Source organism: Protopterus annectens, chromosome 3.part1, assembly GCF_019279795.1.
Source record: "Protopterus annectens isolate FY-2018-M chromosome 3.part1, PAN1.0, whole genome shotgun sequence".
Classification (NCBI taxonomy): domain Eukaryota; kingdom Metazoa; phylum Chordata; order Ceratodontiformes; family Protopteridae; genus Protopterus; species Protopterus annectens.
The window spans coordinates 1,292,287,897-1,292,306,763 of NC_056732.1; positions in this window are offsets into that span (position 1 = coordinate 1,292,287,897).

The window sequence follows — 18,867 nt, forward strand, 5'->3', positions numbered from 1 at the left end:
TCCCATCTGGACACACACACATATATATATATATATATATATATATATATATATATATATATATATATATATATGTATATATATATATTTATATCATAGGACCATAGGAGGTTACAAGGCTAATGTTCCTAGAGCCTTTTTAAGCCTAGCCATTCATGCCCCATGGTTTAGAATGGCTTTGGTATATGCCTGTGCCTTAGTGCATTTACAAACTACCCCTATCCATAAGGGCCACAAGCAATAAGCCAGGGGTGAATTTGTAATTTCCCATCCATTGGTCCAAAATGCATTTGAATGGGCTTAGGGAACAGCTGTGTTTTACATGAATGAGGAGTCTGTTCCAGAGAAGGGGAATCTCTGAGGCACATACCTGTCCCTCAAATGTGTTTTGTCTATTCCACAGACAAGGTTTAGATCATTAGATCAGGTAATTCTAGTGCTGTTTCTTTTGCAAATGTGTAGCAGATTCATCAGGGCTGGATCAGAGAATGCCTTGTAGGCATACCTCTCAACTTCTTAGAGCAAGAAATCTGGACAAAGCCATTAATAAAAGTGTGGCAAAGCCCCATAAATAGGGACAATTTTTAAATATTGCTCTTACAAACTTAGAAAGTTGATAGAATAACAGGTTTTGCATTAGCATGAATTTTCTAAACGGTATGAAGTCTGAAACTCAAATGTCTGTCATTATTTTCTAACTTCCGTCTCCAAATATTTGCCACTAATTTGCCAGAAAAAACACAATTTTATGAAAAATGGACCAAAAATATTATGCTAAAATCTGGACATTCTGCAAAAATCTGTACAGTTAATTGGTATTCTTGTACATTAAGCATAAATTGCCTCTCAATATTATGTAAGAGAAAGAGTACAGGGACAGAGCTTTGAGGTGGTCCACATAAGAAATATTATTTACACCATGTATTCTTTTAATGAGGAACCTCTGTGGCTGCTCTAGCTGTTGCAAACGCCTGGTCAAGTATGTGCCAAAGTATGCATTGTACTCAATTATTGGTCTAATGAGGATTGAAAATAGTGGGATTATGATCTTCTTATATCTGTGTGCCATACCCTTACTTACAAGTTGTGCCATGTAGAAGGATTTTCACACTGCCCTGGACACTTGGTGACCAAAGTTCAAGTTACTGTCAACCTAAGTCCCCAAGTCTCTCACCACTTTGTCTACTCTTAGAGGAATGTTACTAATGTTGTAATTTGCAGGGGTGGTCATCTTCCCAAATGGTATAATTATGCATTTGTTTGCATTGAGTTTTAGGCCATGGTCCTGGCACCAGTTATTTGTCTGTGTCAGACCCTCCAGGAGGATAGATGTATTCAGCTTGCAGTCATCAGCAAATTTGGTCAGCCAAAGGTCATCTACATTTGCTTTCACTTCAGAGAAGTATATTTTAAATAGGAGAGGTCCCAGTACCAAGCCTTGTGGGAAACCATTAATAATAGGCCTGTCATTGGAGGTGAATTCCCACATCATAATTCCACATGTTCTATCCATGAGCCATTTGGCTATCCATCAGATTGCATAGCGATTTATGCCTAAATTTGTGAGTTTGTCTATAATACCCGAGTGAGGTATTGTGTCAAATGCCAGTATGTGCCATTATACCCTTGGCCATGGCCTTCTCAAAGAAGTCCACCAAGTTTAGTAGGTTATGACCTGCCCTTGATGAAACTGAAATGGGACGGGTCCAGTTTGAAGATTTCCTATGTCTTTGTTTATCAAGTCCATGATAAGTCTTTTCATAGCCTTGCATGTAAGATTAGTCAGCCTTTTAGGTCTGTAGTTGCCTGGGTCTATTGATGATCTGCATTTATGTAGATGGATGACAATCACAGTTCCCTATTCCCTAGGGGTGTGTGGTTGAATAGATATTCTAATTGGCCTGACAGCTGATATTTCAAGCTATTTAGGAGGCATCTTAGAATATTCTCAGGACCCATTAATGCAGTGTTTTTAGCTCTGAAAATACAGTGAGCACCTGTTCTTTAGTGATAGTTGGGACAGAAATGGTAGAGGGTATTTCCTAGGGAGGGAATGAGGATGATGGGGTGGTAAAATCTGAGCTAAATTTATCAGCCAGCAAATTTCCTATATCCCTAGTTTGGTAAAGGAAGCTTCATTTACTATTAGTTCAGCACACGGTTAGGTGTTCCCTTTAAGGTTGTGTACATAACTGAAAAATGCCTTATGGTTATCTTAAGCCTGGGAGGCTATTTTTGCCACAAAGGTGGCTTTGGTGGACTTGATTAGTCCCCTGAGTTGCATATTAAGACTGATGAGGATTTTTTGCCTTTTGGGCATAGTCTTTCCTAGTTAAAAAGGATTTTCTTTTTGCTGTTGTACAACCTATTTACACTGGAGCTCCAGAAAGGGGGGTTTGTTTTTGGAGTTTGCCCTAAGTTTACTTTGGTCTGGTACTGCAGTTCCTATGCAGTTATTTACATGCTTGTACAGGGTACTTCAGCATAGGCCACTGTGTTCTCTGCGTTTGGGAGGCTTAGAAATTAGCCATGCCATTGGTTAATAGGAGGTAGTTAGCCTTGGGAAGGTTCTTGGGTTTGCTGGGAATTCAGCCTTTATATTTATTTCAAGGGTGACAGCATTGTGATCTGATCTGACCAGCGAGGACATTATACAAGGGGGTGGGGGGGAGTCAACATTTTCTCATATTCGTAAGTACCAGATCCAGGACAATTTTATCCCTACTACATGTGCAGACTAGCTGTTCTAGGGTGTTTGCATTGACAAAAATCTAAGAATCTTTGAGAATACATTTTTGTTGTTGTGCATGTTTCACAGTTTATTCTGCGATAGTTAAAATCACCCATGAATATGGTGTTGAGCTGAACTGTGAGTTACCCCAGTATATTCAAGTACTTGATATGGTTATCCTGGGTCTAAGACAGGGACCTATAGCTAACAAGGATATGGTATGGGACTTTACCTAAGGTATTGGATATGGCGTTCCTCAAGCATGTCATATTGTTTGACCAATCTTGAGGTGTGTTTACTTTTTATATAGATTGATACACTTCCACCTCTTGTCCCTTCTTGCTGGATTAAATGTGTCGAAGGCATCATAGCCTTGTACAGCCAGGATGCCTTCCATGGCTTTAAACCACACCTCAGTAACTGCACAGATGTTAACAAACTCCAAAGTGAGAAGCTCTTCCAGGGAGTGGAGATTCTTTTTGAGGCTCTCAACATTCAGTAGTAACACTGTTATTTTATTTTGTGTAGAATTTACTATGTTGGAAGGTTTATCAGGTTGGTATTACCTATAAAAAGCACTACAGGAGTGGATAATGTTTTGGCCAATATGCGAAAGCCTTGTGGGGACAGGTGCAGATCATCCCTGGCAAAGCAGCGTGGTCTGTCAGTCATGTCCTCCCAAGCCAACAAATATTGGACCCCCTTGGAATAAAACCAGTAACTAAGCAAATTGTTAAAATCAATTATTTCTGTTTATGTTGTGGTATAATCCTAGGAGGAGGTAGAATGCTACTCAGTGCTATGTATCTGTCTATCAAAGGGTATGTTTTTTTCTCTCTCTCTATGTATATATCTATATCTATCATATAGATAGATAGATAGATAGATAGATAGATAGATAGATAGATAGATAGATAGATAGATAGATATATGGGTTCCCCTTCTTTGACCGAGGATAACCATACCTGATACTTGAATGCACTTGAGAGCATGTTTGGTCAACAACTATTTAGCTGACCACATACAACTGACTAAGAAGCTGATTAACAGGTGTTTGAGATTACACAATTCCCAGGGCTGGGTAATATGCCTTTACCCCATCTAATATATATAATTAGTAGGGGGTAGGAAGCTTACCCCTGCAAACAATTATGCTTTTTTTTTTTTTTTAATTTGGCAATCTCAGAGGCTGTTTCTTGGCACAAATGTACTAGCTTGTTGACATCAGAATTATCAAAATTTTGGTGTAATCATTTTTCCACTTCAACCTTTAGTACTATATATATATATATATATATATATATATATATATATATATATATATATACATACACACACACCCACACACACACACATACACACACGCACACACACACACACACACACACACACACACACACACACACACACACACACACACACACACACACACACACACACACACACACACACACACACACACACACACACCTCTATGAAATATATGTATGATAGAAGATGTGGTATGTACCAAGACTATGCAAGTGTTTTGGCTAGCTCCTGTGCAGCTGACTCTCCTTTGCCACTCCTTAATTTGTTCTATCCCAAGGAGTTTTGGACTATTCAGATTGTTTACAATTCGTTTGCTCTGGCAATAATATTCCAAGACCATAGGATCCTGCCAATGATGTAGCATATCCTCATTTATATTTGAAACTCTCCCCTCTTCTCTCTCTCTCTCTCTCTCTTTCTCTCTTTCTCTCTGATAGCCTTCCATTCTAGAAACCCCACTACCACCAATACCGTTTGATGAAACAGTCATTGTAGCATTTCTGAACCTTTCTCATGCCCTTTCTCACCCTTACTCTATGATTTTTTTGTACTAATCTCCTTTGAGGTTCTGTGTCAAAAGTTATGTATAAGTAAGTTCACATGCAACATATTGTTTGTAAATATTGCATCAATAATTTACTGGTACTGTGAACATGACAAGGAATTAAATTGCATATAAAATTTTATAAAAATCAGATGAATTAGCTGGGAAAGCACAGACAATATGGAGGCAAATAGTTAAGTGAAAATGTTTAATTAATGTTTATATTCACCAGAAGAAGTACAGGGCTGAACATACATTTGGAAAGGAGGACATGGTTGGAAGCTATGGTGGATGAACAGATAGCATGTGAGAAGGTAAAAAAGCAATAAAAAAGAATAAAAAAGACTGAAGGTTGTGGCAATTGCAAATGATGCCACTGAGGATTTAAAAAGCAACTCTTAGTGGTTTTACAGATACCAAGCTGTGTAACCGATACTGAGGGGTGCTGAGCACTGTATATGAGCAGTTGGTGTGCCCATCTACAAAGGCTGAGCTACGAGCAGTAAGCAGCTTAGAGGACTACATTACAGTGAGTATGGTTTCATTGATGGACAAATTGATAAAATAGGCTGCTCAGAAAAGTCTGGCATGGCAGTTAGATCATGTTACATACTTACAATGGATAACCAAGTGGATGGACACTGCAGTTATGTTACATCTATATGGATTTCACCAAGTCCTATGATTTGGTGCCACACAGTAAGCTGTATGCAACATTGAAAGTGGTGGCTCTAGGTAGTAAACTGTATGGATTTATAAAGATGTGGTTATCCTCTCATCCCTGGTACCTAACCAGTTCTCCACTTTATGGATTTGTGGAGAAGTGGTTAGATAACAGGGTGGAGAGGACAATAGTTCGGCATCTACTTCTCTGAAGTACAGGTCAACACTAAGGGACTCTGGCTAACAAAGTTTGCAGATGACTGCAAACTGGGAGCCATTATTGAATCCCCAAATGATGTGGATACTCTACAAAAGGGCCTTACAGAAACAGATGCTTGGTGCCAGAGCCGTGGGCTCTAGCTCAATGCCAAGAAATGTATTGTTATCCCCTTTGGGAAAAAACATGTATCCATGAATTACCATATAGGTGGAAGTACACTAAACACAGAAAGTGTGATAAGAGACTTAGGGACACAGGTGGACAGTGGTCTCACCTTCGATAACCACATCGCCACAACAGTCAGGAAATCCTTCTATGTGGCACACCTCATCACGAAGGGCTTTTCATCCAGAAAAAAGGAGGTCATTGTCCCACTGTACTCATCCCTCATTAGACCCATTATAGAATACAACGCCCCATTTGGTATGTACCTCTCAAGACATCTGCAACAACTGGAAAGGCCTCACAAATACCTCACTAAAAGAATCACAGGCCTAAAGCAGATGCCCTATGCTGACCGCCTTAAAAAACTCCAGCTATACTCTGTCGCATATCGTCTACTCAGAGGCAATCTCTGCTTAACATACAAGGCCATGTCAAACCCAGAGCTGTTGGACATGCTACACTTAAAGAAATCCCAATCCCTCAGAAATACACACATCAGGGATCTAAACCTTGTCATCACAATAAACAAAACATGCTGGAGGGATAGGTTCCTGACCCAGAGACTCCCCAGACTCTGGAATAGATTGCCCATACATGTCAAGCAGAGTGCCTCTTTGGACCTCTTCAAGAGGAACCTTGACGATTGGATGGGAGAAAGGAAATTCACCCCAGGGATCACGTCAGTCACCCTGCTAGACAGGGGTACAGGAAAGTAAATAATGTGGGAAGAAATAGCAAGGGAATTGTTATGGCTAGGCTTGTATAAGCCCTAGGGCTGATAGCCTAGTACCAACCTATGAACCTATGAATAGGAAGGACATATTTGAAGTTAATAAGGTGGCAGCTGGTGTGCTGTATAGGTTATTCCTAGACACAGCCCTAATTTAGCTTTTCACCTATGACCTCATAGAAGATAGGGAGAACTGCATAGTCACTTTTCTTAGATGTCAACAGTATCGCAATGACTACAATGTTGAGTGACCACATGAAAGTTTCTACTTTAGGGAGTTGATACCTGATTATATACTAAATGTTGTATTAGTACAAAAGTTTGTTAAATATTTTACTGTGATATCACCACATGTAATCATCTGCAGCTACTGTAGTAAAAGGTGATGGTCTACACACTCAGATGTTCCCCTAAGGTCCACATACATGTTTACTCCTACATTCCCCATTTCTCTCATAGTACACATAGCAGTAAGACTACTGAGCTCCACCAGAAACTATGCCCTGGTCAAATTTCTCTTAGTAGTATAAAAAAGAGACCACTAGCATAGTAGGACTAACCTGGCCAACAAAAGGATGAATAAATACATAAATAACTAAATTGATAGAAATAAAAATAAATATGCAGGGAGTTGCACAGTAGGTCTTAATGACTGACATGTTCCATTATTTGAAAAACATGGTGTTGTTATGGGACAAAGGTCATTGATAGGCTTGTAGGGCTCCCTGTTGAAATGTTGGCATGCAAAATGCTGAGTGTTGACAAGCCAAGAAAATACTTTAAACTCAGGAAAGCAGTGAATCTCAAAGATCACTATTGTCCTTTAAAGTTCTTTTTTGCATGGGGAAGCACCCATGCACCCCTAAAAGTGGATGCCAAGCCCGCCACACCCCTTGAACTTATATATGCCATTTCCAACATCACCATACCTCTGAGAAATGGGAATATTCTGGGAAATGGTCATCTTGGACTTGGTGTGTATACGTCCATTTTTCAGCCATTTAGTCCCTGTGTTTTGGGACTTGCTCTAGTGGGTCCTGACATTTCATATGGTTACCAGCTTGTAATCTTGGGGATATTACTCATAAATTAGTTTTAGAGGATGGTATTAAAGAAGCATACTTAAATTGGTTGAGTAGTATATTGGTGATCAAGGAAATGCTGAGTATGTAGAGATAGCAGTTGCAGCCATTTGAGGAGCGGTGGCACAAATAGCATAATGAATGGAGTTGTTCTCTTTCAGAAAATTTTCTAAATGCTTTTGTTTTGCTTCAGAGGAGATAGACTTAACTTAGAAGGTGTGGTAATAATCATGAGGTTGGGACTTATACATTATACATTAATTGTTACATCACTTACTGTGATTACATGTTCAGTGAGTTTTTATATTTTTAGAGTCAATGAAATTGCTTGAAGTGGTGGAATGGTTTGGCCTAATATTAATTAGATCTCTAATGACTTCCCAGAGTAATTTTACTTGATATGATAACAGTGCATGGATGCTTGCGTTTTGACTTTTGCTTATACTCGTTTCACTCTCTCTTTCTCTCTCTCTCTCGATCTCTCTCACTCTCTTTTTTATGTGAAACTGTGTTATGGTCATAATGGTTTACTCAGGGATAGTCTTTTCCTTTAATTATCATAAATATTTGTCTAATATACATTTTTGAGCTCTATGTGATAGTCACTGTTGAGGTGACACTTCAAACCAATTTACAAATGGAAAGAAGGGTGTTGATGCCCATTATAATTTTGTTTATTATTGTAATGACTATTTCAAGAGCCTTATATGCGTCTATTTGCTGGTATAAAAAGGTGCACTGAATTGATTTCATTGATGATTTGATAGCTTTTAGACTCTGATATGACTCTTTTTGTAATAATGACAGGTGATATTTAAACACAGAGGCTGAGATAACGTGCACTTAGAGAATTTGGCATAGCAAAAACCTATTTTCATTGCTGTAGAATACTTATTGTGGCTGCCACCTAAAGTGTGATACTGCGTGTGCTTCTATTAGAACAACTACTAATTGTATGTCTTCTACTAAGAAAAAGATAAAAGATATATTTATCTGCTACTAGTATAAAAAATTGGAATCAAGGTTTTATCCGATGAAGTCTTTGAGGAAAGATAAAAGAGCTTATGGTCTTTCATTATTTATTTAGTAATATATCTATCAATATTTTGTTTCTCACTTGGAGATAGTAGTTAGTTATTTGTTTTTGTCTTCAATGGAGCTGTTTTTCTGTTCCAATTATTATATTAAGTCTAGTACTTGATATTGATATAACAATTTATTAGGTTATTGAGGGACAGAATCCTTCTTAGCTGGTATCTGCTTGGTCTGAGAAATTTAATTCTAAAGTTACAGGTAATAATCAGATTTATTTTTTGATTTATTTAATGTGTCTTGAATGGTCTAGTCACAGATTTTTATATTAGTTGGAGCGAAATTGTGCATAACTGCAGTACTCAAATTTGTCTGCTTGCCAACAATAAAGTAGAGTATTAGTCAGTTTGGATGATTATTATGTTTTGATATGATCTGGGTATTGGTTTGGACTTGTTGTCTAAGGTAATTTTTATTGAAAAGAAGTATATCTCCACCAATGTTCCTCAAGTCTGTTATTTTTGGATAAATTATAGCTGTTCTTAATAAATGGTAAAGGACAGCTATTTGGTTTTCCCTTGTATCTCTGACTCCAATATTAGGAACAACATTTACGATCCATGCTTCTTGGTCATCACATTTATTCAGCTAGCAGTGCTAATGTGGAATAATTCTAATCCTTTAATAGCTTGATATTGTCACAGTTTGAATTAATTCATTGGGAGAGAAAGAAAACCACAGTTCATATTTATATCACCTGATTTTAATACTTTAATTGTGTAGAGTTAAAGCTAGAGAAGAGGTAGTATATTTTTTGAAATTCCTTTCAGTTAGGTTGCATAATTTGCAGGATAAGTGAGCTCTTAAGTGCTTCTTCATTTGTCATTGCTGGTCCTGTATTAACTGTAGCCTTAAAGTTTTGTCTGAAGTAGTTACTTACTTGGTGGATTTAGTTGAGAACTATGACTCATAGGTAGGTTTTGTTGGACTGCTTATAGTGAGAAGATGTATTCTGTCTGTTGTTTTGGCAGTTTTTAATAAAGTATTGCTAATTATAAGATACCAACTATCTGTCTTATGAAGTATTGCAAAACATGGAAGATCAATCAAGAGAAGTTCATAAAGTATACAATGGATTCTTGCAGATTTTTCTTGGCTATATCTGTGACTTGTTATGTGTTTTTGGTGTCAGATACAGACATTCTAATTGCACATTAGTTTGATTTATTGTAGTGTATATAGTGAAACAAAGTAATATCAACAAAATTAATTGCACAGTTCATATGGATACAAAAATCAGCAAATGCAGTGTAATGTTTAGGTCAATGCAGAGTTGTTGCACTTGCCTATGCTGTGTGGGTTATAAAGGGCAGTCTTAAATAGTATGGACTGAATGCAGTGCAAAGTACAGTTTAAGTAAACCTATCATTGCAGTAGCCTAAGATATTTAAGTTATATGCTGTCAAGAATATGACCACCAGACAGCTGTCTAAGCTTCAGGGCACCCTCCTCATGCCCTAACAACTGTGGGGTTTCACATGCCCTAACTACTGTGGGGCTTGAGTAGAGCTGCATAAAAGCAGTAGTGACTGTGCCAAAATCTTCAGAGCTTTCTTGCCTCAAGTAGGAAGGCTAGTGTCCTGAAAGAAAATGCTAGGAAATGAAAAAATCCAACATATAACAGAAGTAACTATATACAAAAGACTATATATATCCACACCCTGGCAATTCACCAGAAATAAAATAAGGGGATGGGAGGAGGGGACAAATCTCAACTGCACTGGGAAGTCTATATCCTGTAATTTGTTATTTTCGTATCAATTAGTCTTTGTTACTTCATAATCATGATTTAGAATAGAAATGAGTCTATATTGAACCATATCATCAACCCTCCTTTCCTTCCTTTTAAAGTAAAATTACATAAGTCACAGGCATTGAATGAGACAGTTGGTACTGTGGGTAAAAATGAGTTAATTGTATTAATAAAGGATTCAATGGATTATACATACTGTATGCTAAAAACAAAAACTTTAATGGGGGCCCATCTAAACCTGGCCATTTCCATTTCATAAGCTTTCTTATCTAGTTTCAAATTCAGAATTGCAGTTCACTACTCCAGTAAAATAACTGAGGCACATAATAATGACTGCTTTCAGTAATATATTCAAGAAATTCTCTATAGTTTTAAATGTAGCATAAATGAACCCTAACTATGTAAGTTCTTATAACATTTAAAACATATAAGCACTACCTTGCCTTTTTCCAAATATGCTTTCAATGTAAATTTTCTTCTTATAACAGTCACTCTAGCTGAAGTTAAACATTCAAGAGATTAAACAAGCTATCTGGGAGGGGAAAATGAAAAGAGTCAAGTGGGATAAGCTTATTGTTCCAATAGAACATGGTAGATTGGGATTACCCAATATGAAGGGGTATTTCAGAGCAGCATAGTTATGTCTCCTATACATAGCACAAGCACAACACTATAACTCAAAATGGAAATAGATGATGAAGAAACAGGGAGGGTTCGAGAAACAGGGAGAGACTGGGATTTTGGATGCAAACCTTTAAGGAAAATAACAATAATCATACAGAATATTATATTCATAAATTAGTAGAAGGTATTCCATGAACTAATCCAATATGGGAATGGAGATTCTGCTGATAGGGGTGACTGCAATCAGGGATGCAGACAATAGGCAAGGGGGGCAGGAGTATGTTGGAGAAAACTGGCAAATGAGCAAAGGTATTGGGAGCAAATAACTAGACAGGGAAAGGTAATAGAATGGGAAGATGCTAAAAACTTATTTGGACTGCAGGTGAGAGATTGCCTTCCATATCAAGGATTGATATCAGAGTACAGGCAAAGAGAAAGAAATAAGGGGGTCCTAAATGAAAGACCAGCACTGGTAGAGTTCTTAGTACAATCTAGAACAGAAGTGGCTGTTAAGAAAGTAATAATTAGTAAAGCATATAAAATACTGCATGATAACTATAAGAATCAATCAGAAGGGTTAGGAAGAATTGGGTAGAGAGACTGGATAAGTAATTCACAAAGAAACAATGAGGGGATATATGTATGTCTCCCAAATATGCAACAAAATCTAGAAGATTTAGGATCTTTGCCTGGAAGTGTTTACACAGATATTTTTATTCCCCAAGCAGGCTCCAAAAAATCTTTCCTCTGGTAGACAGCAAATGTTGGAGATGTGATGGGGAAGAAAGAGGCAACTGGGAACATATTTTCTAGGAGTGTAATCAGTTGGCTGACTTTAACGATTCCCTGCAGACTGTCCTGTTGGAAATGCTAGGTGAGCAAATTAGAGTGACAACAAGGGAAATGATTTTTTGAGCTATGATACAGAGTTGGAATTGTCTAGACATAGTAAGGCCTTGCTGAGTCTAATAATGATGGCGGCCAAAAAAGCAATAACTAGAAAATGGAAATCAAAGTCTAAACCAACTTTACTAGAAGTAACAAAGATAATAGCAGAGATAAACCAACTGGAACTGGGAACTTTAGAAAAGGGTGGATGTGCAATTTAACAGCGCGAATGTAGAAAAGGATAGGAGTAAATTACACAGGAAAAACTGGGAAATATGGGACCACTACATGCAGAGAAGGAATACTGTTTAAAAGAAGGCAGGATCTGAATGAGCTAGGCAATGGTTGACTGACAGTGACTGGATGTATTAAAGGTAGTGTATAATGTTTGCAGCTACAGTTGTGTTGGCACAGTTTGTAATGTATAATGTTTGCAACTGAGATTGTGTCACTATGGTTTATTTTCATTTATATAAATGTAAGATTGTGGGCCAGATTCACGAAGGCTTACAAGGAGTCTAAGAGTAGAGTAAGACTCCAGCCAGCCAACATGTCTGTCGAGTAATCCTGGAACAGCCGGCAGGGGCATGCAAGAGAGCTCCTAAAATGACTCTTGCACGGACAGTGTTAGTTTATGCAAATTACCTCATTTGCTGCTAATAGCTATACAAATGAGGTAAATTTGCGATCCAGGAAACACTAACCTGTCCGAGTAAGAGTAGTGTTATCTGCAGAAATGTACTCGGTTGGCAACTGAGTACCATTCTGTAAATAGCAAAATGGAGTAATGATAGCTCCAAATAAAGGATGCATCCAGTTGAGGAAGCATCCAATGGCCAAATATATGGCCATTGGCATTTTTATCTGTTGCAAAATAATAAAAAATAATTTCTTTTTCTTCGATCTCCAATGTTTAAGCATAGCGCAGCGCCGCACAAACATGCGGTGCACTAAATAACAGAAAAACAAAAAATAAAAGCCACAAATAGGGATTTTATTCAAAATATTCATCTGCCATGCAAGTGAATGGCAGGCTGAAGACAACATGGCTACTGAGTAGTGGTTGCTAAAGGGGGAAGCTCAGTCTGAGAGATGTAACCAAGCATTAGTAGGCAATCCTATGCAAATGAGTACAAGGATAGTGAATCCCAATTTTTCCTGCTATGTGAACCATGTCCCTAGAGTGTAAGAGTAGGATTAGGGGAGTAACAGAGTAGAAGATGGGTGACATCATGAGGGGGTATGTATCAAAAAGACTGCAAGCTTATTGGAGCAGAGTGGCATGTGTTTGCTGTAAGTTACTCAGGACTAGAAGAGGTGTGTCTACAGTTGTCTAAACTGAAACCCAGAAACCGAAGGTGTACACCGTGGCTATCACTAAAGTTTCTTGCAAAGCTGCTTACACTGTGTGCGTGCGTGTGCACGCGTGTAAACCCGTCTAAGCCTGTGTGCACGTGTTCACCTATGTAAGCCTGTGTAAGGCTGTCTAAGCCTGTATACATGAATGTGCACCCGTCTAAGCCTGTGTGAACGCGTGTGCGCTCGGGTGCGCGTGTTTGCACTTGTTTGTGTGGCGCTGCCCCCTGTAGAAACAGAAAGGGAAAAGGAAGGAAAAGAAGAAGTAGGAAGTTAACCAAGGAGAACTAGCAGAGCTGCCAGGTGAAATCAATCAGAATCAGCCAATTACACAGGCAGTACACTAGCCCTGCCCAGCCCAGCACTTAAAACTCTGCAAACAACATTCCCGCATGTTCTTCTTAGAAACACTGCAACACTACAGTCAACAAAGAGAAGTGAAAACTTAAAAAGCTTAAACTGAGACATAAAAATGTTAGGGGCTGTCATTGCTGTTATAAGGCAACATGTGCAAGATGCTGAGGGTGGTGCCATTGCGAATGCTGCTGAGCAACCCACAGTGAGGAGACGGAGAAGAGTGTACAGACCCAGAGTAACCTACCAGGGGCTACATGAGCTGGAGATAGTGGAGAGCTATAGAGTGGACAGAGACCTCCTGCAGCAAATTGTTGAGCTGTGCAGGCCACACCTCACACACAGAACCAACAGAGGGGAACCCATCCCAGTGGAAACAAAGGTATGTGTTGGTTTAAGAATACTAGCAACAGGTACCTTCCAGAGACCAACTGGTGATATGATGGGGATTTCACAGGCATCAGCATCCACGGTACTGCACCAGTTCCTGAATGCTATGTCAGCACATGTCGGTGATCATGTATATTTCCCCAGTTCCTGTGAGGTATTGGCCAGCAATATGCATTTCTTCCAGCAAATAGCAGAATTCCCTGAGGTAGTGGGTGCAATTGACTGCATGCACATACACATCAAAGCACCATCTGGTGAGCGGGGTAGGGCCTACATCAACCGCAAGGGCTTCCACTCCATCAACTGCCAGGTTGCGTGTGATGCCCAGGGCATAATACCTAATGTGTGTGCTGGCTGCCCTGGAAGCTATCATGATTCCCATATCTGGCATCTGTTGCAGCAGTACCAGACATTTGCCAATGGGGACATCCCTGACGGTCACCTAGTGTGGGATGCTGGATATGCACTCGAGCCATGGCTGATGACACCCATCAGAAATGTACACACACCTGAACAGGAACTCCATAATGAGGCACAAGCACAAACACAAAATATAATTGAGCATGTGTTTGGGATGCTCAAGTCATGGGTCCTGTGCCAGGACACATCTGGTGGAGCCTTGCAGTACTCACCAACTACATGTACCCAAATTGTCATGCTATGTGCCATGCTACACAATATGATCCTGCGAAAACAGCTGCAGCAGGAACAGCATGGGGCAGGGCCAAACAGCTCCCCACCATTGGCAAGGCCTGCACAGGCACAGCATGACTTGGAGGAGGAACAACCTGAGCCAGCCCCAGTAGGCAGAAGGAGGCATGCCCAGTATGCCTTGGCCTTGGCAAAGAGGCAATGCATAGCACATACACTGGCTCAGTAGGAACCCTGGAAATGATACCGCTTTCTGACTCGCACGTAAAATAAAAGGGATGCCTAACTTGACATTACCTGTTTCCAAACATGTATAGGGAGTGTAGTATGTGCATCTGACATAGGCAGCCCTGCAGCACCACCTGAGGCATGATTGCCATGTTTTAAGCAATATAAAGCAGTGCTAAGCAGCTTTTACCAATATCTAGTACATACAAACAAAATTGCTCGTGCAATGTTGGGCAAGGTCACGGAAAGCTGAGCAAAGTCAGTTAAACATGCTCATATCTGCTTTACTGTTCCTTAAGCAGTCTGGTCTGGCTGGCATGAAAATAAAAAGCAGTGATAGGGCTTGAACTTAGGATACTGTGCACTATAGTCACACTACTGAACCACTACTGACCACCAATAGAAACTATGGAGTGTTACAGAGCATGTCACCCTGCACATGTGTCCACTATGCACGTACATGCAGACAGTGCACATCCACCATGTTCACAACTGTACACCTGCAAATCTGAGCTACACACATCCAACACATACTGTCCACTCTGTAACAAATGCTGCTAATACTGCATACATCAGCCAAGTGGCACGTGGCCGAACAATACACAATTGGAACTAACACTGGTGTAAACAACACTACAATGACAATCATAGCTTTAATGCATCATGCCTGCTCAGCTACACTGTCAAGCATATCATTACACTCTACTGCTGACAACATGCTAACATTGCTATACTGCTATAAAGACACTCTGTGCATCAGCACCATGGTAGCCTGTTCATGCATCAATGTTACAGATGACAGGAGGTGGCACAGGTTTCATCATATGCACAGGGTATGTTGTTGGTTTGCCAGAGGCCTACAGTGAGCCATCCAATCGACATGTATGCGTGTGTGTGTGTGTGTGTGTGTGTGTGTGTGTGTGTGTGTGTGTGTGTGTGTGTGTGCATGTGTGTGTGTGTGTGTGTGTGTGAGGGGCAAGAATACTGGTATGGGCCAATGTTGATGTAATGAGTGTGGGTATGTATTAGCCCTAGGTGTCTGGAGTATGTGTGTGTGTCTGCATGCACACAGTTCCACCATGTGGCTGCCATGTACGGGTATTTGTGGGACAGCCACAGACTGTACCTGCGAGGCTTTACAGATCACCATCTCTGGCCATGGATATGGTACCTGTGCCTGGCAGGGGTGCTACTGACACTATCAGGTACTAAGCCAGACTGGGTACTATCCCCAGAGGTAGATGGATGTACACTAAACACAGGTCCCTGCTGGGACTGTCCAGAGCCACGTGCACATGGTCTTCTAGGATGTTCTATGGACAGCCCACCCCCAACATTGCTGGGGCTGGTACTGGCACTATGGGAGCGGCTGTGGCTTAAGGAACATCTGCGGCAACTGCCAGCTGCTGATGTTGCTGGCATACGTCCATGTCGACAACTCAGCCATCCCACACTGTCCTGACACATGGACATGACATTGCGGAGGATGTCTAATGTCTCTCCCCAATGTATATCAGTGACCTCGGTGTAATTACGGATGGCACCTGCTAGGTCATGGATACTGTCAATGATGGCGATGTTATGTGCGCTCTGTGCCCTTAGTCCTTGTCTGGTGTACCGTTCCATATGTGCCTGTGCCTCCATGACAGCCTGGAACATGCGTGACATTGTCAGACCTGTGGCACGTCTGCCAGTGGCATGATGAGCAGCAGTGCTCCTATGAGAACCCCTGGACATCTGCCTATGTGGTACCCTTCCAGACACCTGGGTATGGCTGCTGTGTCGGGATGCATGTGCCATGGATACCACACTGTCCTGGCCAATACCAACTGTATGCTGTCCCTCAGCTAAGGGCATTGGTGATGGATGTATTGGCAGTATGACTGTATGCATGGATGGGGTGGACAGTTGTGTACTGATGATTGGTGGCCCAATGACACACCCTGGCAAACATGCCTGTGCTTCAACATACCTATCATCAGTATCACTATTTTGCTCAGTGACATCAGTTTCCCTGCTGCAGTGAACCAGCCCGAAGTCAGCACCTGTGAGAGGAAGACAGGAAACACACTTTACAACCTGTACATGATGTCGGCACACATGAACACATGCACACATGCACACATGAGCACATGAGCACATGCACATATGCACACATGCACACATGAACACATGAACACATGCACACAAATGCACTTCTCACTAAAACACACACACACACACACACACACACACACACACACACACACACACACACACACACACACACACACACCACCAGCAATTCAGAACATACTCAATAGCGGGTGATGGTGGGATACAGTATCACAAGGCAGTTATATCACACATGTCAGCATGCAGGACGTGTGTTTCCCAACAGCATGCAGTGCGGGTGTTGACAGCCTTTGCCAATAACACTATACATGTCTTTGATGCATGTGTGTTGTTGTTCAGTGATTGGCCTCACCCTGGATCACACTGTGTACATGGACACGATGTTGCTGTGCAAGTATTAAAAGCTCTGCAATGTCCTCTGCACCATCTCTCACAGGTATACATACCATGGCTGGATGTGTATCTGTGTGTCACATAGATATCCATTTCTGATTAGAGCATCTGTGTCTTTAGCAGATAATTGTGGACACAGGTTTAGCACATGCATGCTATGTATACACACAGAATGAGTGGTGCATGTTTACCTGATGGAATACCATTGCTCAATATGGCCATTGTACAGTGGTTATGGTGAGTGTAGGACATATTGTGGACATGCCAGTGCCAGACATGACATGGCATGCTACAACACAACTGCAACATTAAACATCACACAGACACAGTGTGTGTCACGTGACCTATACACTCAATAGCATTACAAGACACATATGTGTCACTTTGTACAAATGGTGATTGCTATGCATATTGTGTATAGGTGCCTATGTTTGCACACACACAACATTGAGGTGCATAGCAGATAATGCTATGTGTATTACTGTGGTCACTGTAACTGGATGGGGTGTACTACCAAGAGCCATCCAGTTACAGTGACCACAGTACTACACATAGCATTATGTGTAGTACTGTGGTCACTGTAACTGGATGGGGTGTACTACCATGAGCCATCATCATGCAGCATCATGAGGTCACTCAAGGCTACTAATGTGTGCCAGACCGGCACATACCATGCTGTACCGGAACTGCAGTACCATGGCTACATTCACCATTTCACAGCCAGTTGTTGCATCGGTTTGTAAGGTGCACAATAGGGGGCATTGCCTACCATGAATGTGTTATGTGTCAAAGAGTTTTGCACAGCCACATGTGAGGCATCTACCCCTCAGGTATATTATGCGTGCTGTGTGGATGACGTGTGGGATACTGTAGTGTGACCTTACAGTTGGCATCTGAATACGCCACGTGTAGCATGTTAATGTGTACTGCGTATGACAAAGGTGTGTATGTTGTGTGCATGTGTATCGACTCTGCCTATCCAATGTCCACTTCAGTGTTGCCACAATTGTGTGGGATGCCCTGTGTATTGTATGTTTTTTTAGGCAGCTACCCATGTTACTGGGATGTGCATAGTCTCACAGCAAACATGCACAGCATGCATTATGCATAGGTGTGTTATGTGTACATGGCCTACACCTCACCTATGACATGCACATTTAATTAGCAATATTAAAGGTAGAACACACTCACCAGCATGGGTCTGCTGCCTTGCTGTCACACCAGAGGGACTTACAAGGATATGAGACACTTTGTCAGTGGCAACAACTGTGGCATTGATACTGTGTGTTTGCAATCGTACAGTAGTACAATGGTTGACAGTCACAGGCCTACAGATTGTATTCCTAATTATTACTATTGCGCAACACTAGGCATGACATCATCTAACTACACACTACACATCTCACATAAGCATGCTCTAACAATAGAGGTAACAGTAGTCTACAGCTATGCCAGGTTACCTGCACACTCCATGTCAACTTGCTGAGTGGCTCCGGCCTCCATGATGACACATGTTAGTTGTTGGGGTTGTTCTTGGCCAGGAGCCACCTGGCTCAGGAGCAGCTCCTCCACTCTGG